Source organism: Fukomys damarensis, unplaced genomic scaffold (assembly GCF_012274545.1).
Source record: "Fukomys damarensis isolate Sample0158 unplaced genomic scaffold, DMR_v1.0_HiC HiC_scaffold_15, whole genome shotgun sequence".
Classification (NCBI taxonomy): Eukaryota; Metazoa; Chordata; class Mammalia; order Rodentia; family Bathyergidae; genus Fukomys; species Fukomys damarensis.
In genome coordinates this window covers 57,839,388-57,855,586 of record NW_022900927.1, presented here as the reverse complement: position 1 = coordinate 57,855,586, position 16,199 = coordinate 57,839,388, and positions in this window count along the sequence as shown.

The window sequence follows — 16,199 nt, the reverse complement described above, 5'->3', positions numbered from 1 at the left end:
AAAATGTACCAATAAACTCAATTAAAAAGAGAGAGAGAAATTATATGAGTGCTCAGAGCCTTATTCAAAATAGCCCCAAGTCGAAATAGCCCAGAATGCAACCCCGTAAGAGTGAGCAGAGTTCGGTGTGTTCAAGCCCAGGCGTACTCTCCCTCTTTGCTCCCAGATCTTCCTTCGTGCTCCGGCTCCCTTGCCACTCTCCAGCTTAGTTTACAGATCCTTCACGATTCTCCCTTCTCTTCTGTGTCCTCCACTGGAATACAGGCTCACTGAGTCAGGGGCTTTGACTATCGTGTTCCCTTTGAGAACCTCAAGACGCAACACCAGACCAAGCATAGACAAGGCTTTTAACAAATTGCAGCTAAATGAGAAATCAAAAGCATTAGTGCTGGTGGTTTCTCATACACCTAAATTTTGCTTGACTAGAACACTTTAGCTCATATATTTCTGGCTGTATAATTTCTAATTTTCTCCTTCTTCTCCTACCTCTTCTCCTTTCCCCCACTTCTTCTTCTTCCCTCTTCCTCCTCCTCCTCCTCCTCCTCCTCTTCTTCTTCTTTCTTTTTTTTCCAGAACAGGTTTTACTATATAGTTCAGGTTACCCTTGAGCTCACTATGTAGCCCAGGCTGGCCTCAAACTTGTGGCAATCCTCCTGCCTCACCTTCTTCAATATTGGGATCACAGGCATGTATCTCTGTGCCTGGCCATATTTTTAACCTCTCTAAGTGCTGTTATCCCAGAACAGTACTCTCCCTGGTATTGCCAAAAACCTCTTAATTTAGTATCATCTGAAGATTTCACTAATGTATTGTTTACTTCCTGTTGATGAACATTAATGAAGTTGTTAAATAAGAAAGCACACAATTCCCTATGTACTGCTGTAGAATCTCTAATCACTTAGCAAATGTGCTGAGGAAAAAAAAAAAACAAATTTTAAAGAAAAATGTTTTCCTGTATATATAGAGAGCTCATAGTGAAAAGTCATAGCTGAATATATTTCATTTAATTCATTCATTTACTTGTACAAATAATTCAAATCCTTCATTTAAACTCTATGGCCATGGAGATAGGGAGAAGAAGCTAAATTCATTTATGAGAAACTAGTTGTCCACTATACTAACTTTCTTAGAAGATACAGTGAGTTGATGCTCATTAATTTCCAATTCTGTATTTGTAAATTCTTCTCCTTGCTCAAATTTATCTGTGACTCTCAAAGCAATGCTCTGATACATGCCATGTAGAGGAAAATCTGATGGGCACATCTCCAGCTGAGGTGGAACAAGGCAATGTTCCTTCTTGTTTCAGCTCTTGTACTATAAACGAGCTTCCTCTCTGCAGTTTATTTAGGGCCATATTTTTCCACTTTTGTGCTTTGGTTAGTGACTTGATGTCTGAAATAGCCCCAAATTCAGGGCTGAAGTGCAGGTTCCTCGGTGAAGAAGGCCATGATGTGCCTTAGAAAATATAGGTGTATTAGATAAGCTTATTCTAAACACGAGATACAGTGCTATTGGCTATGAGTTTAAGGTTAATAAATCAAAAACATATATTAAATAAAATGTCATTAGACAAAACTATACCAAAAGCAGGGTTACGTATTCATCAGTTGGCCAAAACCGGGACCAGAGCTCATAGGAACCCAGAATCATATTTCTGCTAGGAACTCTGATTCAGGATTCACAAATTAGTGTTCCCAATGACTTTAAGGACCATAAGTACTATTAGCAGTAAGCAAGGACTATAGATTGTGTAATTTGAGAGTGAGCATTATTCAAAATCTACTTTATAAAGGACAATAGTTAGGTAAATATTTGAAAAGTCAGAGGTTCAAAATGGGGCTGGAGTGTAGACAGTAAAGAGGGAAGAGCGCTCCAGGCAGAGAAAATAACGAATGTGAACACTTAGCACATCGGTCAACAAACTACAGTCCCCAGGGCAAATCCAGCCCGTGCCTGCTCCTGTAAATAAAGCTTTATTGGAACACAGCCACCTTTCATTATTCCACTTTATATTCTGTTACTGAGGTATTTGAGTGAACATCTGCAGAGAGGTTTTTCTCCCAAACTCCTTTCCTGATATGCCTTTACTTTATTTAGGTAGGTGAAAAAAAAAAAACTGTTTTCTTAATATCACTAAAACTGTGGGTCAATGCTTACAGTATTAACGTTAATATCTAAATTGATATATTCCTCTTTTAATGTTAGCATCATGATATTTATCACTTTTACATAAGGATTCCACATAAATATATGTTTAGAGAAAGAAACATATTAATGATGTTAGAAAGCCCCCAATCCAATTTAACTTTCCCATTTGAAAAGATGTAGGTTCAGGCAGATTAAACATTTTGCCAAGTTTACCCACTACATAACAGGAAGACTAGACTGAAGTAAAATATAATAGTTATTTAATTGTTCTACGTATGCCTACCGAACAGAAGGGAAGAAAAATTGGACTGATTAGTAGTCTTCTGACTTAACATTTTCTAGGTACCTGAGCTTCTCCCAGCTTCTCATTTCAAGTTTTATCATTGAATTTGTAGAAAGAATTTAATCTTTGGGTTTCATTTTAAAAATACAAACAGTTATTTGAAAGAAGTTGAAATCATTTATTATTCAAGAGATACCCAATCATATGCTAAGTAAAGATATATTGAGAAGTGTACCGAGTCCTGGGAACAAAATGATGAGTGATTCTTGCCCTCAAGACTCTGACTAAAACCCAAGAAGATAGTGAAGAGTCTATTATTCATAATCACCCGCCAAAACTGATGGTAACGACAGTACTGATGAATTTTCACTTATGAAACATTTTTTTAAAAGTTGTATTGTATGAGTGTTTCACCAGTGAAATACATAAGAGCATCCAACTTTGGGGTTAAAATACTTGTGGATTCTGCTGGTTTTTATTACACTGGAGAGAGGTGATGAATTTCTATCCTTTGTCTACTGTTGGGATGGAAAGTAATAATAGAATTTTAGAGATGGAAAGGACCTTAGAGATCATCTAATCCAACAAGATGAATAAACTTTTCTTCTCTATTGCCAATAAACTGGTGAAATGTGATGAATACAACTCTTTTGAGTTATAGGTGGTCTGATGAATTGAGACGGCCATGGTTCAGCCTAAGACACTAAAGTTTTTCCACACCGCAAAAAATAAACTTTTTTCATGCACAAAGCCAATTTAAGCTAGGTGGCTCTCTTCACATCTATGAATATAAAATCAGTGTGAGAGGGGAATATAGGCACTCTCTCAGGATAGATGAACTTTTTTAGTCCACTTCCGTTTGAGAATTTAACAAATAGCAAATGCTGCAATTCCTTTTTTACTCTCTTTGCAAAATAAATTACTTTGGAAGATGACTGTGACATATTTTCAAGACGTGACCATGAGATGCATTTCAAAAACAAGACTTTCTTAGCAGCTGATGATCTTCATTCAGCAATAGACACCAATTTTTTAAAATTGTTTTTTAAATTGTTTTAAACCATCTATTTCATAAAATGAGTAGTTACATAGAAGCTGATGGCCTCTGGCCTGGCTGAAAATCACACCTACCAAAAGGGGCTTTTGAAAAATTACCACTCCTACCCCTCATCCACTGACTGGGTAGGTCTTGTCTGAGCCCTGGGAACATGGATTATGTTTGGAACCTTTGAGCTTCCCAGACAATTCTCATGGAAAGTTACTTTATGTCTCAACAAAGCAAACGATCAAATATTTTAATGGCAAAGCATGTTATTTACATTCTTATCTTCCGGACACAAAATTATGATGGTGTGATTTATTAATGAAAAAGCTTTTTGCGTGATTTTATCAAAAAATCATGAAGAGGGTACAGACCCCAATGTTTCCCTAGAAAAGAAATCTCCAAGATAGAGGATAAAAAAGCAAACATGTTCTTACTCCTAAACACTCTCTGCCACTGTTGCTGTAATTTGGTAGTTGACTATACTCTGCAAAAGTAAGAGTTGAGAGGATTCATTCATGTTAAATTTTGACTATGTTAATAGTAAACATTTTCATTTTTTAAAAAATTTTAATGCAAAAGACTAGAGTGGCCATTAGCTTTCCACGGGAGGCATGGTGGTTTGCTTTCTATTCTTTTAGGGATGCTACTGCATATTTTATTTTTGGTGTATTGCACTATTTTTTCTGGCCACAGGCACAATTACAAATCACCCTATAAATTGCTTTTATAACTAGAGCTCTGAGGGGGATTCAGCAAGGTTTACTGTATGTAATTACTCAATTGGAAGTTAGCCAGATTCCCGGGACTGCAGCCCTTACACTTGTGAACAGGACTATTTGATTGTTAATAATCACACCCACTCAGCATCCTAGTATTTAGAAACCCTCAGAAAAAAGATTTAATGCTCTATGAAAAGAAATGTGGCAGATCACAAGAGGAGCAGCATTTCCATGGAGCTACCTATGTGGGGAAGTCCCACCAGCTGACAATACTCACGATCATCTGTTTTTGCATCCAAGGTGTTTAATAATTGAATGCTGGAACAGATGTGTGCTTCTTTGAATTATCTCCAAATTAATTTTTCTGAAAATTTCCTGACCCTTCACATGGCTTTATTTTTACCTGTTATGTATGTCATTTTTCTTCCTCTTCAATGACAAGGTCGTTAACAGTACAGCTCTCTGTGAGCACCAGAATGGCCTGAGATGTCAGAATGCACTCTCATGATTTTTCACATCGAATGCATTTGATTAGTTACGAGGGGCATCTATTGGCCCTGCTTGCTGTCATTTGCCACTCCGATAATTTGTGTTATTTTGTCTTATTCACAGGATGCTTCTCTCCTTTATGTTACTCTGGTCAAATTGTTGGAACTGGGCTTTCTCCTGAGCACATTAGTTTTCAGTACCTTCATTAAGGCATTTTGCTGTCATAGCCCTCATCCTTTCTTCCAATTAAAAGTAAAACTCCTCTGGCAAAACTTTTCTTCTCAGTGTTGCCCTAAATAAACTCCCATCATTCCTCATCTGATCAGCCATTTTTTCCTCCTCTCTTTCTAGAAGTTTCCCAGGAGAAATGAATATTTTAAGAACTACAGTACTCGCCACAAAGTTCAAATCCTGGCTTCGCCACTTACAGGCTGCATGTCCTTGGATAACTTCCTTAGTATCTCCGTACCTCTACTGTCTCACGTCAAATGTGAGGATATTCTAAGGACTTACCTCAGTGCGTATAGGGAGCATTAAGTGAGTTTTATAATATTACATGTCCTCTTTTATTATCCTTCAAATCCCTTTTGTTCTGGTGAAGCCTTTTCCTATTTCACATCTATCTCCCAAACCCATCCTATACCATTTAATGAGTAAATATATATTTATGCTTAATATGCACAGCCATTTAAGTCTATATATTATATGTATTTATATCTGTATATGCTACCACAAACAGGGACTGCTAAGAATGTATGCACCTTTCAGGGGGGAAAACTAGTATAAATATTTTAATACTAAACTTATTAAGACATCATGAGATCAGTACAAGTTATCTTTGGCCTCTACAATTACTAGAGGTGCTCAGAGTGGTGGCCATTTGCTTCCAGACATTTATGAGTATGGCAAACCGCTGCCTGGGTGACCATGGTCACACAAATTGCTATACAACTATCTTCACTTTCTTCTCTAAGGGCCTGCAGTGTAGTGGGTTTTCTGTGTTATGTAACATCCTCTAGGGTCTCCCATGTGTGGGTAACAGCATCTGTTGAGAAAACACCATACCGTTCTTCTTTTCCTGAAGTGTGTATACATTTTTGGGCAGACTCTGTACATCACATTGCAATATCTCCTTCAAGACAGAGCAAGTGATTGTTGGTCTTTTGCACTGATCACAGTACTTGACGCACAGTACACATATTAAGCTTTTTTGTTGTTGTTGTCAGTGACACTGAGATTATAAAATGCTAAAATAGCAGACTACTCAAGAAAAATGGGATGTTTTCAGAAAGAAAAGCAATTCTCACATACAACTGCAAAGAAATCCCATCAGGAAGAAATGAAGTACCTAAATAAGTCAATTCTCTGAGAAGCTCCGGTTTTAAAATGAAAATATTCAAAAGATGGTGAAGAGGGCTCTTCACCAGATGAAGGAGGCAGAGTCTGATGAGGAAGGTGTTAGGTGGAAGAAAGCCCCAGGTGAACTGAGGCTCAGTGAAAACTGCGAGCAACTACAGAGAAGACGCTGAAAATGGAGTTGACAGGAGTGAGCACCTTTCACCGTGGGCTGGTGTCCAATATACCAGACAACAGAAAGGAAGAAGAGAATGGCCATGGAGGAGTGGAAGACTTGAGAGTGTAGATCAGTAAACAACACCAGCTTCAGAAAATTTACCAGCTCTTAGGCCCAAAGATAAGGATGGAGTAGTACAGCCTAGTCGTGAATGTTTGAGCACCACATTTGAACTTGGTTCAGCCAATCAATCAAGAGCTGTGTGAAGCCAGGCATGGACTCACACCTGTAATACCAACACTGTGGGAGGCTGAGGCAGGAGGATCATAAGTTCAAGGCCAGCTTAGGCAACTTAGCAACTTAGCAAGACCCTGTCTCAAAATGAAAAAAAGTGGATGTAGCTCAGTGCAAAGGTCTTAGGTTTAATGCCCAGTATAGACAAAAATAGAAACAAAAACAAAGAACTACATGGCCGGTTACTTAACACCTCACTGCCACAGTTTCTTGAGCTGTGAGACAAAGATATAATTCTTTCTTCACAGAGGACATTGGGAAAGATTTTTAAAAATATGTTTGCTTGACATTTAATCTAGTGATGCTGTTGAAGACATTTCAGTAGGTCGTTATCATTAAAAATGATAATACTATAATAGTGCTACAATTAACAGCATGTGGGTTCTTTGGAGGAGTTCAGGTCGGCTGTTGCCATGAATTTTATCCCAAAGGATGAAGAGCAGTTTCCAAGGAGATTACCCAACCTCCGTTGATAGAACCTAAAGAATCAAAGACACGGGAGGAGCCAAATACACATTCATCTAAAACAGGAGGCAAACAAATGTACTCACTTCTGACTTTCAAATAAGATAAGGAGAAAGGCGGAGACTGGGAACAGATCAGCTGAAACTCCTAGTAAAAGAACAGCAGTGTGGCAGCCCCCAGGAGGATAGTTCATCCAGAACCAGCAGATGTGACCTTACTCACAGAGAGAAAAGAAAGGACCCTAAAGGCAATGAAAACTGTTCCTCAAAGAGAGGTATCAGAACACAGAGGGAAAGGTGAGTTGGCTGTAACACTGGAACGGGAAGAGGCACCCAGCAGCCCCTGGAAGTTGGTTCAGAAACCCAGAGAATTTCTGTCATTTTAAGTCACTAAGTTTGTGGCACTTGGTTACCTTACTAGCAAGCTGGAACAGATCCCCTCCCCCTTTATAACAAAGAAGGAAATCAAAGTAAAAAAATGTAACAGTTTCCTTAAAATTATTTGACTGAAAAATATTTATTTCCTAATGAGCCCGGTGTTATTCCAGATTCTGGAGTTCAGCAGGAAACACAGAAAACAGACCTGGTCTTACTTATAGAGCTTCTGTCCTATCTGAGGGAGGCAGGTGATCAAAAGCAAGTGACAGTCTAACGTGGCAGGCAGTGGCCAGTGCCACAGAGCAAAAGAGAGCAGGCTGCATGCTATTTCACAGCACTAGGGAGTCTAGAGCAGAGATCTGAAAGCATGATAGAAAGGACACAGAAATCTGAAAAGAGTTTCATGTGGGAGCAGCTGACAGAGAGGTTCCACTGAGGAAGGAAGCTCGGGGTATCCGAGGAGCAGGAGCGCAGGGAAGTTTGGAAGAAGTGGGCAGGGGAAGTGGTGAGAGAGACACAGACACAGGGAGAATCACGGGGGAGGGAAAGAACAGAGTTTGTGGGTCACTATCAGCACTGCTGGTATTTCCCTTTTGTACTGAGTTAGTAGAAGACAATAGAGAATTCTGAGCAGAGGAAAACACGCCATTACATATTTAAAAGTGTTCCCCCCTGGGCCGTGGGGGTAACACTCAATGGAGCATGTATAGGCCCTAAGTTCAATCTCAGCACGGTGGGTGATAATAATACAGTAATAATGAAGTATTACTCTGGCTGTTGTGTAAAGTATAGACTACAAAGCAACGTACGAAGAGTAAGGACACCAATTAGGAGGCTGTGGCGATCTGAGCAAGAATTAAGGGCACTTGAACTTGAAAGTTTACGATGGAGATGGTGAGACACGATCAGCTTCGAGTGCTGACTACGATGAAACTGGCAGGAATTTTGAAAGAAGAGTCAAGGCTGACCTCAACGTTCTGGGCTCAGAAGCTAGAAAGATGAGGGTGCTGTTTACCATGATGGAAAGATGTCCAACTAATTAGTGGTACAGCAGAAACTTGAAATCAGACCTTCCATGCCCTTGTCCAGTAGTTAATCCAATCACCCCAGATCCCATTCCATAAATAAAACACAAAAGCAGCTCCCTAGACAAGTGCAGAGCTGGCTGGAGTAGCCTTTGATACAGGAGAGGGTGACACAGATGATGTAGCATGGTCTCTTGGGCAGGCTGTGAGCCAGGGGCCAAGGACATGGTCACAAAGACCATGCACCCTCCGGGTGAGCCTGCACTTTGGAAGCCCGGCCTTCACACTCGGAAAATTTAGCTGGAACCCCAGCAGCCCCTCCTGTGCAGATGAGGCCCCTTGAAGCCCAAGCCGTTCTGCCCAGTTCTGAGGCAAAGCTCAGAAAAGGCACCACCATTCATACGAAAGCAGCCTAGTATGATCACCCACTCATCTCTGTGTTATGGCTCTGGAGATGTATTAGGGAGTAATAAGGGCAAGACCACCGCCATAGAGAAAGAGTTCATAATAGAAAATACCCTACAAGCATCTAAATGTATATTTTTGCTTATTTGCTTTATGGTGCTGAAGACTGAATCCACATTGGGAGAGTGCTCTACCATTGAGTTCCATCCCCAGCCCTTTTTCTTTTCTTTTATTTAGGGACAGGGAGTGACTAAGTTGCAGTCTTCCTGCCTCAGCCTCCCAAGTAGCTAGGATTACAGATATGCACCACTGTACTCAGCCACATAAATATATTTAATAAAAAGCAAAACAATGCAACTGTCACAAGTGCGGGACAGAAAGAGATGACTCAGTAGGAAAATAACTTGCAAAAACATGACTAAAACTTAAGCCCTGATCAATTTTGCCCAGGATGACATTGCTGAGGATGGAGTGCAGGGTGTCCTCCCCTTATGAGAACAGTCTTGGGCCAGCCTGGCTGAAGTCACAGTTCATGAGGACCAGCTGTGCAGCAGCACAATCTCTTCAGGGAGTTACATTTTTAGAACAAAGAAACGCAGCCACGGGAGAAAGAAGTCAGAGGGCAGCAGCCAGCAGAGAAAGCAATTTCAAGATGGAGAGGTTCAGCAAGATAGGGCTGGAGAAAGGTAGCAGAGAGATGGGCAAGGAGAGCACTCTGCAAAATGGGGGGGTTCAGAGGACACTTTCACAGAGCTCTTGATGGGATTCAACGTGACAGCGCACGTGAAGGCATTTTGCAAACTAGTAAATGCTCTACAACTCTAGGCATCACTATGAAAACTGAAGACCTTTCTCCTAGAAGATGTCTCAGATGTGTTCTGTGTGGCCCCAAGAGATAGACTAAGACCTAGAATCCCTTCTGTTCAGAGGCAAGTGGGACTTTCCAAGGCAGAGGGGCTGTTTGCGTTCACCTCTTCCTCAATCTAAAGTCCCAGGCTTCACTAGCTGGAGTTACGGTGATGTGAGAAGGAAATTCTCCCACGTAGTGGTCTGTGAGGTTGGTTTGTTTGTTTTTAACCATGGAAGCTATTGTAATATTCTAGCTTTTTTTCTCATTGCCTATTTCTAATCCTCAGCCACATTTGTCCCACAGAAAGATAATCCATTTCCCCCAATTAATCAGTAAAGCCACAGGTGACCCTTTCATCATGGCCCAGTTATAATTATGTCACTTAAACTAGTCTCCCAGCAGAACTCATTATAGTAGAGTTTAGACAGATTTATTCTCTTTAACTTTTTCAAAGGCTTATAGTCAAACAAAAGCCAATAATAATAATTATATATCTCACCAAACCATGGTGTGTGTTTAGACCGGTGCAACTTTTCTTTTAAGAAAGTGGAAACAGTATAAATTATTATTAGATAACTGATAAACATCACAATGATGAAATGTTATTGCTAGGGTAAAATAATTGAGATGATAATTAGGCATAATTAAAGTTATTATGAGTCAGTCATATTTCAGTGAAAAGAAAACATATTTGGCTAAAAGGATATAATTTTGTTGTTGGTACTGTACAAATTATTTCTGGATCAGCCAGGTCACCCATTGTGTTTGCTAATCAATTATTTTAGAGATGACTAGAGATTTCCATTTTAACAAAAGACTATTTTAGCATACAGGAGAGCTTTTAGAAGCCTTTCTCCTTGATGTGCCTCTGAAATCTTTTCACTGGCTCTTGTCACCCTCTCTCTAATCCACATATCGCATGATTATTTGCTAATGTTACAGTCACCCCCACAACCTAAAATATCAGTGATGGCCGAATTGGGAGGAAAGGATTACTTTCTGTGTTAATATGTTTCATTATACCCCTCTCATGTATTTAGCGTAGGTGGGTTGGAGGATATTATTTTATCATAGAAGACGATATCTTTTCATTTTCTCACGTTATCCATCACTTTCCACGTTTTATTTAGTCATTAGATCAAATTCTTGTCTACACTACACTAAGAGAAACATCTGAAGATCATGGTAGAAAAATAAAGGAAAAATCACCACAAGAGAAGGCAGAGTGCTAATAAAAGAAGACATAAAAATACACCATTGGACAGGTTTCAGCAACTGCTTCATAAAAGTGAAAGGAGGAAATGGGAATCAATGAGGGGACGCACAAATCTGTGACTAAGTCCTAAGAACCTAATAAGTTACACTGGTGAAAACCACCCAGAGGCCAAATGCGATGGGCTTACATTTTAATAGAGAGGGTGTTTTTCTTCAAAATTGGATCCCTTGATGAAATCCTTATCCTGGGTTGGGAAACAAGGTTACATAAAAAGGTTATGATTGAGAAAATTAAAATTTCACAGAAATAAAAGAAACACATTCCTTCTAATATAATCAATGCTCTTCATAAGATCCACAAAAGTCCAAAGATCCTCTCAGATATGCATTCTGATATGATTCTGACACAGAGAATTTACACAGCTTAAACGATCTAAAGAAATATGATAATACTTAGCATTTAAAAAATGAACTACATGATGCTTAAAGTTAGATAATAGTATTTGCATATCTCTTTACAACTCTCGATGTAGTTATCAATAATTTATTAGAAAAATGTCCTTGTCAAGAAAGTACATAGTATAATGGCACTTGTTTTTGAAAAACAGCTCACGCAAGAGACTGTTAAATGATAGGTGTTTGAGGCATACTTCCAACTCTCTCATCCAGCCACCAACTTAAATGCTCTGCAATATAAATCGAGGGCAGTGACAGTTAGAAATGAGTGTTTTAAATATTCAGTCTTCGACAGTGAAATGCAGATGAGGCCTGGTCTTGTAACTCACATATTTTATCCTTCACCTGCGGCTATGGACTGTAAGAAATATTCTTGAAATTTTTGTTTTGCTACAGAACCCTCTAGCTGATCATTGTATTCTCACCTTAGGTCAACAGTCGTATTTTCACTTCTGAGATCATTTGTCTTTTTTCAGATGCCACCTTTTCACCTTAATGAAATTTAAGCATGGTACTGTAAAAGACTTTAACAAGATCTCCGAAATGTATGTCTGAAAGAATGCTATCTTCCTTGGAGAAATTGCAACTATGTGTGCGCTCAAGTAGCAAAGTAGGGTTAAACAAGGAGCCTGCTTCTTGGTGTTAGAAGGACAACATTCAATTATAAGCACAGTATGGAATACACACAGTTGAAAACAGTACAGTTTTAACTTTTTGGCTTTGCCTTGTATTTTCATCAGTATTATGGCTGTTGTTACTTTAGTGACGAAATTTCTGTTTCCATTGCCATACACTTATTGAGTAAATAATATCTCCTTGTGATCAGAAAGAAGAAATTTATACTTGTAAAAATTCTATTTTTACTGCCTTGATATTCATTCATCCACCTCTTCATCCACCCATTCACCTTTTTATTGCTATTGTGTACCTGTGACCACATTAGCCACCGATAGCTACTGGTAGTGAATAAGAAATAAACTTTACCTTCAGGAAACACATGATCTAGTTGTGGCATTTGGCTCAAGGTCTGATTCACCAACACACATGCAAATATATCAAAGAAATGAAGCCAACTCTGTTGTATTATAGTTGTACTAATCATTGAACTTACTGTGAAAGGGGTCTGACAGGGAAGCTCTGTTTTCTCTTAGCCATCTCCAATTTCCCCTTCAGCTCTTTGGTTGGAAACACATAACAGAGCAGGGGAAAAATTAAATTTGTGCCCTAAACAGTAATGGATATGCTGTAAGAATATAAATAATAAAAATAAATGCTGACAAATAAAATACTATATAGGTTCAAAGGAGAAGCTTCCAGAAACTTCTTAGAGGAAGGAGCATCCTCTGCTCATACTACGTATTTCAGAAGAGCTAATTACAGTTAAAGATTTCATGTACAACTTTTAAATGAATAATTAACTGGATTGAAGAGCTGTCACTTCTATACCAAAGACTATGTTTTCTTACGTAAAATGAAAAATTAAAAAAAAAAAGAAACTACATTTAATCTATTTCTCGTTATAGGCTGTGTTCCTTAAGGGATGTTGACGGTTGGAATTAATAGAAGACTGACACCCCTGAAGTATTTAGGACTCTGTAATTTTAAGGGGAAAAGAAAAACGCATCCATCCACAAAAACAGTGCAGGAAGTATGAGTCAAAACAAAGTATAATAAGGCTGGGGTGCAGCCTTGTGATAGAGCATGTGTTTGGCATGCCTGAGGCCTTGGGTTCAGTCCCCAGCGTATAAAATATCAGGGCAACATGGCAAACAAGAACATAAGTAAATTGAAGATTAAAATAATTAGTTTGATGGAGGTAAAATACTTCTGTGTACGATGAGCACTAACAACCTAGACTGCTCTTTCTAATGAGCGGAGGTGACCTGTGGAAAATGGGCACTCTTCCTTGACCCAGAAAATCCTGCAAAATCATGCTTATCAAGAAATTTACTCTTTGAGTTCTCTTTAAAGAAATTACTACGGTTTGGATCCTAAATGTCCCCCAGAGACTCAGGTGTTGAAAGTCTTGGTCACCAGCAGGTGGCGCTGTTGGGAGGTGGTGGAACCATTAGGAGGTGGGGTCTAATGGAAGAAGTTAAATTGTTGGGATAGTGCCCTTGAGGGGGGCCCTGGCCCCTTCCTTTCTTTTTTTACTTCCTAGCCACCATGAGACGCGTAGCCTCCTTTGCCACACGTCCCCTGTCACCGTGCTGAACTGCTGCGTCAAGACGCTCCAAGAGTGACTCATCCAACCACGGATTGGTACCTCTGACGCCATGAACCAAAGTAAATGCTCTCTCCTTTAAATTGATTTATTTGAGTTATTTTGTCACAGCAACAGAAAGCTGACTGACGTAAAAACCGTGAAACTGCCCACACCATCAAGGGTATGCATAACTGAAAAGCCGCCAGTATCTGAAAGATACCACTGTGAAGAAGCAACAGGAGGCATTCTGTCTTTATAATGGTGGAGCTGGAGGCGTGTTCAGGCCAAACTGGGCTGCTGGACTGAGGGTTGGTGGTCCAAAAAGAACGCTGAATATATTCTTCATGTGATGAAAAATGTGAGAGCATTGCTGAACTTCAGGGTATTGATGGAGAATCTCTGGCCACTTAGCATATCCAGCAGAGCAAGGCATCCAAGATACACTACCACAGTGACACACCTGGCAGATTCACCCACACATGAGCTCCCTCCTCGCACCGTGAGATAATCTTTACTGAAAAAATTCTTCCTGAACCAGGAGAGGAAGCTGCACAGAAGGAAAAAACAATAACTCATGGCATGAGAATGAATTCAGCATAAAAAAATTCAAGAAAGTAAAAATAATTATAATCTTCTTTGACTGTTTACCATATATTTATCAAACACTGTGCTAGGTTCTAGAAATACAAAAGTTAATAAAATTGTCCCTAACTAATCTCCAGGAATGCACAGGCCAGAGAAATAAGGATACAAATTAAAAAATATAATAGTGTGGCTTGGTATCATAATGGAATTCCTGACATATTTTAACATGTAAGATCATGAAATTTGAAACCAGACTGTTTGAATCCCAGATCTACTATTTACTTGTATCTACCTTCATACCTCAGTTTCCTTTGTTGTACAATAGAGATGGTATTAGTGCTTAATAAACTTGTTATGATTTAAGGAAGAATATGTGTAACATTTTTAACATTGCTTAGACCATACCAAGCACCATATATGTACCAGTTAACATGTGACTGTTCACTCTCTCCCCAGAGAGCTCAAGTACATTTCTTTGCTTACTGCCTTTGCATATGTGGTCATGTGATCTACTTCAGCCAATACAATGAGGCAGAAATGATCCAGCGAAGGAGCTTAGGTTTCAACAAGCCATGCACGTTTCTGCTTACTCTCTTGTGCCTCCACCCCATCATGGGGGGAGAAATGCCTATAATCACCTTCTGGGCCCAAGGCAATGAGAAACATGGAATGGAGCTGCCCCAGATAAGCTGCTTCAACTCCACTTAGGCTCAAGCCCAACTCCTACGTATCCTGACAAGCTAGCTGGACCACAGCTGGCTCCCGAATAAGCCCAGGATAGATCAGCCAAACATCCTAACAGTGCTGAGCCTAGATCATCGGAACCAAACAACCCATAGGCAATTGTGCTTGATTAATAAAGTATTCTACTTATTTTTTTGAAAGCTGTTGAATTTGGAAGTATTTTATTATACAATAAAAACTAATTAATATAGTTGCAATGTTTTCAATCTTAAAAACATAAAATCCAACGCTTATCGACTGAAACATTTTTAAAAATGTGTACTTTCTCCAAACCAAAAGGCAAGCAGTAGTTCCCTCTTCAGTTTCAGCTTGACCCAGAGGTTCAGCATGTTCTCTGGATATCTTCATGAATTTCACCACATATCTCTAGCCTTTGTACTCTTGATGTCAAAATGTTTGCAAAAATTCTGAGCCTGCTATCTACACCCTGCACTCCAAACAAGTTGTAAGATTCACTCTTATCTTGGATCCTTGTATGTCCATGAACCAATCAATGCATGAAGAGGGAAGAATGCTCTGACTGACTTCTCTTAAACCATGGATTCCCTCCCTGAAGCTTGAAGGGTTAAAGTCAAACTCACTAAATTCCATGAATTTTTCCAATGCTGAAGGTCACTGGGAAGAAGAAAGGGGAAAATAAATATAGGAGAAGCAACTCACAGTCCACACAGCAATTGGTGCCATTTTTGTACCACATCACCGCATCTCAGATATTCAAAGCCTCAGATGGATACCCCTGCCAAAGGCTCTTTTATTAACATCCATAAATGCTACTTATTTGAATTAACTGTACACATTCAGAGGCATAAAGTTTTCTTTTTTTAGATTTAAAAAAGTGTAAAAAGACCGGAAAACAAAAGAAGTTATAATGCCACCATTTACCCCAGCTGTAACAAGACACAGCTTCCTTTCAGATCTCAGCGCCACCTGCTTTGCATCTGCCTGACCAACTGAGAAAGGCAGGTCTGCCAAAGAGAGAAAATCCATTTTAAGTAGATCTATGACAATACGGGCCAAGAAGGTCTTGCAGTCCACCGAGGGTTTTAATCAGTAAGACTGACGCACAGAGCATGCCAGAAGCCAGGAAAAGAAGAGTTTGTAAAAAGCATTCAAGAAACAGCTCGAGCTGTAAGTTCCTGGCAACGAACTAGGGAGCAAAGCAGAGGCAAAGCCCTCCATTCCTCCTCTGATCTATTGGGGCAAGAGAGGGAAGGGCTGATTAGCTCAGGGAAGGTTTTTGTTTGGTGCTTTTACATTTCAACTTTCCGAATCAAGGGGGAATTCTAAAACCCATTGTCTCATTTCCAAAGTTGGGTTTGAAAAACATGGCGAGCCTTTTCTTTCTGTTACTGCACTCGCAGCTGCAAACTGAAGCTTCTT